The following is a 7,625-nucleotide window of genomic DNA, read 5'->3' on the forward strand; positions in this document are numbered from 1 at the left end:
TCTCCAACGGTAGTAGGCATTTTACATATCTAAATATTACTATAAAGTATATATTTTATTTTACCTATCAACTTTACTCCAACCATGCTCTTTATTTTAGCTATTTATCCAAATACTATTAATTTTATAAAATGCCACGTCAACAACAAAGATGGAGGAAAATGATCCTAATGATTGAATACATTTTGCCTAGCGTTGAAGGCTAGCTACATAACAAATTCACAATGCCTTTTCTTCTCAACTCTCACGATTTCTGAACTTTTTCACCAACAGTCAACTCTCCCTCTCTCTCACCCGCATTCTCATGCTTTTGCTGTTATGTTCTTGTTCTCATTCTCAATCGATTGATCTTTCACTCTCACCCTCACTCTATCTCAAACAATCAGATGAGGATCGAGATCATGAGAATCCACTCTCCAATCCTGATCTTCTTTACTCACATCTCAGACGATCTTGATGTGGCGAACTCGATTAAAAGATCTCACATCTCGGTCTTCTTGGACGATCAAAAGGTGATTTCAAACCATTTTTTTTTTTTACTGAATATGTACATTTTTTTAAAAGCCCCAACTTAATAACAGAGGATTTGTTTGCTTGTTTGATTGTTTTTTTTCCTTGCCTTCAAACTGTTTGATAAAATGTCTCTTAGGCTTCTCAAAATTCTAAGCCACAAGCCTAACCCATTAATGGGTTCCATCAATTTTTTTGGTTTTCTATTTCTCTTCTTCTACTTTGAGTTCACTCTGTTTCTTTAGCCCCCAATGAATTGTTGGTTTGGGAAGTTGTTATGGCTTTTCCATTTGGACGTCTTTGGAATGACTTCTTTGATGTGTAGAATATGTGTAAAATCCCAGAATTGGGGATAATTGTGTTAGTTTGAATTGTTCCTTTGCTTTAAATTACTTTACAATGCACTTGTTTAACCTATCAATGGTGTATTACTCAACTAGGTTTGAAGAATCTGCTTTTGTTGAGCCTTAATTGGAACTATTAATTATGTTAATTATGTGATTTAATTATGTGATTAAGTGTTATTGGTTGTTATGAGATTTATTGACTTCTATTGTGTGAATAGATAGATTAGAATGAAAATTAAACCTGTCTGATTCACTAATTTTAACAAGTTAGAATTAAATCATTGGATAGGAATTAGAGCCTAATTCACATTAGTATAATTTAATATAGTGTAATTGAGATTATGAGATTATGAGATATAATTTAATTAGAAATGATTGAGATTATGGATTCCTGTTAAAATGCTTCTCTTTGGGAGTTGCCCAAATCTTTCGACTTGTAATTCCATCCAGGCATCTCAGAAAATTGGAGATTGTGTAATCTTTGACATCAATAGTAAGCCTTGGATTGGATTGGACCACATTGCAGGTCTAAGTTTAAGAATTTCAAGCATTGCTTCCCAACCTGGATCTCCATTATTAAATACTACTTCATTTCCTGATTTTCCATAACGTCCACAACACCGCGTACAAAATTGCATCCCCAAAGGATTTTCACCAAGTTGGAATAGTTATTTATACGCTTCGGCCAAACTCTCCAAGCAAGATCACAATGAAGTAACAAATGCTTGGTTGTTTCCTCATTTGACTTACAGAACACACATTTTACAGCAGCCCGATCCATTCTTTCATGGCAAATACAAGAAGGTATCCAAACAAGCATAGCAAGATGGAGCAACATCAGAATAGCAGAGTTAGTAACCTTATAACTTAAAATTAAAAAAGATTGAATCTTTAATTTCCAACAGCATATCCCAATGGGTTATTTGGAAGTTAAATTAGTGACAATATCGAAGCAAAATTTTGACATGTTACTTATTAAATGGCAAAATATCATTATCTCAATTTTATTCAGAAAAAATCAAATATAAATGTCAATTTGTGGGTTGTGTCATTTTGAAGAACCGCTATCAAATTTTGACTTTAACATGAAGAATAGTGCACCATTGAAGAGCAGATTAGTTGGGCAACCCACTTGAAAGATGAATAGTAGCTCACCCATAATTAAGCCACTTCTACTGAGTAGCAATATATTGTTATTCATATCATCTTGGACTCACTACAACAAAATGCACCTTCCCTCAATATTCATTCATTGCATTTTGAGTTAGCTCATCATCACTAACAGTTGTTTTGCAGCCATAATTTCTGCAAATATAAAGCTTGTGTATTTGAGAAGGAGTTTAGTTCAGGATCTTTTGACAGACCCTGAAACTTTTGAAAGTAAAGTAGTGTGAAGTTTTGTGAAAGTCAAATCTGATCCAAATGACTACTTCCAACAAAATTCTCACCAACTTCTGCAAGTTACAGGTATGTTTTTTGTTACATATAAATGCATTCATTATGAATTGTTTAAGAATTGTGTGTGTTTAAAAATTTGTTTTCCCGAGATTTACTCTTTGAGCACAAAGTTTATACATGTGATCCTTTAGTGGTTAATGAAGCCATATTTGAATATGAAATTGATTTTCATGATTTTTGTAGAGTGTGTGGTCCTTGGTGGCATGGTTATGTTAATAGATGAAATTTTATTCAGTATTTGGATTTATGTTTTTTATATTAGTTTAGCAAAAGGTGATGTAAAGAAAATAATTAATGGAACACATCATGAATGATGATTAACATTCAATGAGATTTTTAGTGATTTTGCAGAAGAATATTTGTGGTCTATTTGTCGGATTCATTAGCAACTAGTGATGCAAGATAGGACTATTATTAGTTTTATAATTTTTTGATAGGAATTGCAATATTAATTGACAATATGGATCAAAACAACGAGCTTCATCATGTCTAGTGGTTATAGAGATATGACCTTATGTTATATAGTATTTGAGATGTTACTATTCAGATTGCTACTGCTTTTGTTTCTTGAGGTTAACTAATTTAGCTGTTACCTTTATTGCTCAATAATAGTGGTTCCTTGCCTTTTGAATTGGAACCTAATTATTTCTTATTTTGTCATATTATTATTACCAGAATAATCAGATTGTTGCCCAGCCTTGGTGATTGTTAAGAAAAACACAAAGTAAACAAATCAGATTTTGTAAACTTTTGGCATGTGGGGAAAAAGTCTTGGGTACTTTTTGAACAGAAATAGATTGAGTTGGGATGTGAAAATTGCTCAAGTTACAAATTACTTGAAGGGGAAATTAACTACATTCACATTAAGAAAATTGGTTGAATGCCCTTATATGTTAAATCTGGCAAGAATGAATTAACAGGATTCAAAAGGCACAAAAACAGGGCGACTTGGGTGTTTATCTTAGGTAGACAACTTGTGAAGCTTTGCTTTGTCTTATCTTTTTAAACTCTCAAGCGACTTGGGTGTTTATCATTTTTGGTGATAAATTCTCTATTGCTAATGTTATATATACTACAACTGTGAGTGGTGTGATGATGATTGATGTCTAAGGTTTTGTTAATAATTATATGGCCTTGGCAATATTTTTTGTTTTCAATTTTTTGGAATTTTTTTTTTCCCCCTATAGGGCAATAGATAGAACTTGCTGTTTGATGTATAGTTAGTGTTGTCTTAGAAGCAAAGGCTTTCTACTATTGGCTTCTTCATGCATGGATCTCACACACTTCGTAATTATAATGTTCTTCTGTATGTGAGTTTTATTTGTAGAGTTGTTATTAAACTATTGATTTTCATGTGCAGAGGCTTAATAAGAAGACTCACTTCTTCCATATCTTAGAGAATCACAAATTAATTCATTTCTTGATTATTTTATTTCATTCTTTGGAGGCTGATGAATACTTTCTTAAACTATTTCTCTACTATGCTTTACCTAACCTAATTTTGCTGCCGAGTGAAAACTTAGGCCTCGTTTGGGAAAAGGTTAATTTAGTAACTTTTTGGCTATTTGGCTAAAAAGGTAGGTAGAAAAAACTTGTATGTTTGGGATGGCTTTTTGGCTAATTACGAAAAGATGTGCAAAAAGTAGAGAGAAAAGAGAATCTTTGACTTTTTGATATGAGTTGTTAGCTTTTTGGCTAATTTAGTAACTTTTTGGCTAATTGGCTAAAAAAGTAAGTCCCCAAACGGGGCCTTATTATGTTATCTCCTTTTTCAGTGCACCATCTCCTCTTTATTGGCTTCAACAGCAGCTATGCAGGTAGAGGAATATAGCCTTAGGTCCCATCTCATACAAATGAAACAATCTTTAAAGAGTGGTCAACAGCTAATGATCGGGAATCGGAACTACTTCATGACTGCACAGATGCTAAGCTAATAACATTTTGCTTTGCCTCTTCACCAAAGACAAATAATAACACTATCTGCGTTCAGTGAAGCTTTGTACATCTCTGCATTTTGTGGTTTCTAGGATTGAACAGATTTTTTGGGATCATCTTCTTGTGAATTTTGGATTCAGCATTACAAGTACATGACTCAGAAAAATGGATGTCAGCTCTATGGGCTGATTTTCTATGGGGTGAATTTCTCATCTGTTTTGCTTTGCTGCTGGTGGCTGTCCAGTGTTGGCTTTGCTCTGCCCTGGTTTTGCTCTGCTCCTGTGAAATTGGTAACATCTGAAAGGGGATTCTGCTATTTATCTGCCTATTATCTGTTCTATTAGTTAGAGCTGGAGCTGCTTCTCAGTTGTTTGTTTTTGTGCTGGATGGGTGTTTATTCAGTTGTTTGTTTTTTGTGTTGTGTTGGTCTCTCACCAACTAGGAGGTTGGAGCTCATTATAGCTCCAAGCTCCTCTTTATTGATGTTGTCTATCATATGTTTTTATATGTGGTTCATCAATAAAGTTTTCTTTTGCTGATCAAAAAAAAAAAACTCATTAAAGGTAATTCAGTTTTCTTTTTATAATTGTTTATAATTTGAAATGTCAATTTTATTGAATAAGTGCTAATAGTTAATTTTTATTTATTTATTATTATTATTATTTTTTTCCAGATTGCTTTTGAGTGGGCTATTGTGGATATTTATTTTTGTGTATGAAGAGCATTTGTTCTGTATATAGAAGACATTTATTTTTCTACAACCCTCTATTTTGGAAATCCAGTGTTTTTGTATGTAATATTTAATTTAGATGGATTATACCTGGTTTGTGTGGATTTATATTATATTTGGAATATGAAGTTACAAGTTAAAGTTTTTGGATAGTTGATAATGAAATGAGTATTATTATAATAACCCAACCCTCTTATATGCTTTCTGGTATGCTTTCAGTCTCTTATTATGTGCACTTATATGGTTAATGTGAAATTCCGTGTGGAATTAAGTCTAATTGTGTGAATTATATGATTATGGGTTTATATCTGTCAATTATGAGAAAAATTTATTACCATGGTGATGTTTGGATCGGTAATTGAAAGCCTTAGAAGCTTGATAACCCGAAATTGACTTTATAATTGTGATAAGCATGATTTTTGGATTATAATATGAATTTTTGTAAAAATTTGGTTTGGAATAATTAAATTGATTAATTTGGGGTCAACTTTTAGATGAACCTTTTAAATTCTTAACTTACCTCCTTCTATCACATAGAAATATCTCTTGAGAGAAGGAGAGAGTATAGAAAGGGAGAGAAAGGAGAGAAGGCTTCAACAAGGAAGAGGATTGAAGAATTGCAAAGATTTGTAGAGATTTGAGCTTAAGGTAGATATAACTCACTTTGAATAACCCTCTCTTAGACTTGAGTAAGAACATCTCTACATTATGTAAGTTAGGGTTTATCATGAAGACCAAGTGTGTGGTAATTGATTCATTGGAAGAATACCTTTTGTGTTTAGTTGATTGGGGTTATGTTGAGCTATAAGGAGGGGAATTACAATTTATTCTTTAGTTTACATGTTTGAACTCATTTATATAGTTAGATGGTTATATATATATATATACATATCTTTCATACATTAAAAATAACCACAAGAAAAAGGGTTATAGTTTAATCAAGCTTGTAATTCAAGCTATTGTGGTATTACAACTTGTGATTCATATTATGGTGATGTTATGTTATAATCTTGAGTTGATTTCCCCATTCCCTTTCTTTGTGATATGGTTGTTTTGTTGGATGTTTGCTTTGAATCAGACTGCACAAAACACGGGCTACGACCGCACGTGTGGGGTTCATGGCCGCACGTGTAGGAAGCACCACCGCACGTGCGGGGCTCATAGCCGCACGTACTGAAAACAGGGGAATTCGAAGTTAAGGTACTGAAATATATGCACGTGCGGGGCGTACGTGCGGCCCACCTTTCCGCACGTGTGGTGAGGGGCTTCCGCACGTGCGGCCCAAGGGGAAATATTTTGTGTATTTCTTTTCTTCTGTTTGACTCTCTGGGATTGCTAAAATGTGTATTTGAAGCCTCTGAAATGCTTGTAATTAAATGAATGTTAAACGAATCGGATATTGCTTAAAAAGGAAAAGGGACTAATGTATGAATTGTATGTGTGTGTAGGTCACCTACAAGAAGGGACTATCACTCCGCCAAAGCACTGTGAGTAATAGTACTGTAGTGATATGTTTATTTGCTACTAATAGTTATCGTCAGCATACTGTTATTCGTGAATGAGCTATGTCTCCGTATAACGAACAATTGAAAAACTCATGTGTGATATTGAGCAATGGTATACTTATGGACCTGAGGTCATTCTGTTTTGTCGTTGTTGGGCCCGAGGCCGTTCAGATATAAGTTACATCTTGATGACAGCCTAAGGCTGAGGGAGGTGATGACATGTCGATGTCTCATCGACCCTAAAATGATTTGAATTGATTATGACTTATGGCCTAAGGTCGAGGGAGGTGGTGTGCATGTCGATGTTCTACCTACCCTCCAATGTTCAAACAGCTGTTGATATGTGGGCCTGAGGCCGTTCGGTATAATATTGGGCCTAAGGCCGTTCTGTATGATAATGGGCCTGAGGCCGTTTTGTATACTATTAGGCCCAATGCCGTTTTGAAAATAAATACAAAACAAGAACAAACACGTGAATAATGTACTTACATACGGTGCGAGTTATGTTTATTCACTTGAATTACCCACTTACTATTATTCACTGAGTCTCGCTCACTCTGTGTTATGTATGTCAATGTAGGTAATCAGCCCGGAGATCAGTCTTAGTCTAGCCTAGCAGTTATTTTTGTCAACCCGCGGTGTCCGATCAATTCAATGAAGTTTATTCATTTTTGTAGACTTTCTTTCATGGCTCATAGTGTTGGTCAGTAGCTCTTTTGTCAATTGTCGATAATCATGTATAACTTCCACCCTTGGATGTTTTAGTTATACCCCCAGTTATGGGGTTGGGTTGTATATATTAACATGTATATAGTTGCCACCCATGTACATGTTTCATTATGCGTTGGGTACTGTGATGAATTGTTTTGTGATCCTGGCAATTAAACACTGGCTCGATGGATGACATTTTAGATTAATAATTGCTTCCGTTCAGGCCCCGTACCATATACGGTATTCATGCTATATGATTGTCTAGTTTTGGGACTCATTGCGGGTCAGTCATTAGGGCTGAGCAAGGAATCTGTAAAATCCATAATCTGATCTGATCCAGTCCAATCCGATAGGTTTGGATTGGTTTTTTGAATCCGTGATTTGGTTCTGGATTGAAAATTTCAAAATTCGTAGGCCACGGATCGGTTC

General features: G+C 34.5%; 1 long non-coding RNA gene across 4 annotated transcripts; it reads left to right on the forward strand.

Annotated features, from left to right (window-relative positions):
* Positions 1-373: 373 nt before the first annotated feature.
* On the forward strand, positions 374-7,406 carry LOC145807450 (uncharacterized). 4 transcript variants are annotated; one of them, XR_014350560.1, is made up of 5 exons: positions 1,576-1,707; positions 2,154-2,324; positions 4,091-4,540; positions 6,429-6,467; positions 7,066-7,406. It is a non-coding gene; the product is annotated as an uncharacterized LOC145807450 (long non-coding RNA). The 4 variants fall into 4 exon arrangements; XR_014350562.1 differs by lacking the exons at positions 6,429-6,467; positions 7,066-7,406 and adding an exon at positions 375-512 and having other exon boundaries at positions 1,610-1,707; positions 4,091-4,803; XR_014350561.1 differs by lacking the exons at positions 6,429-6,467; positions 7,066-7,406 and adding an exon at positions 388-512 and having other exon boundaries at positions 1,384-1,707; positions 4,091-4,803.
* Positions 7,407-7,625: the final 219 nt, after the last annotated feature.

The sequence above is a fragment of the Camellia sinensis genome, chromosome 14, assembly GCF_055761805.1.
Source record: "Camellia sinensis isolate YWXY chromosome 14, ASM5576180v1, whole genome shotgun sequence".
Lineage (NCBI taxonomy): Eukaryota > Viridiplantae > Streptophyta > Magnoliopsida > Ericales > Theaceae > Camellia > Camellia sinensis.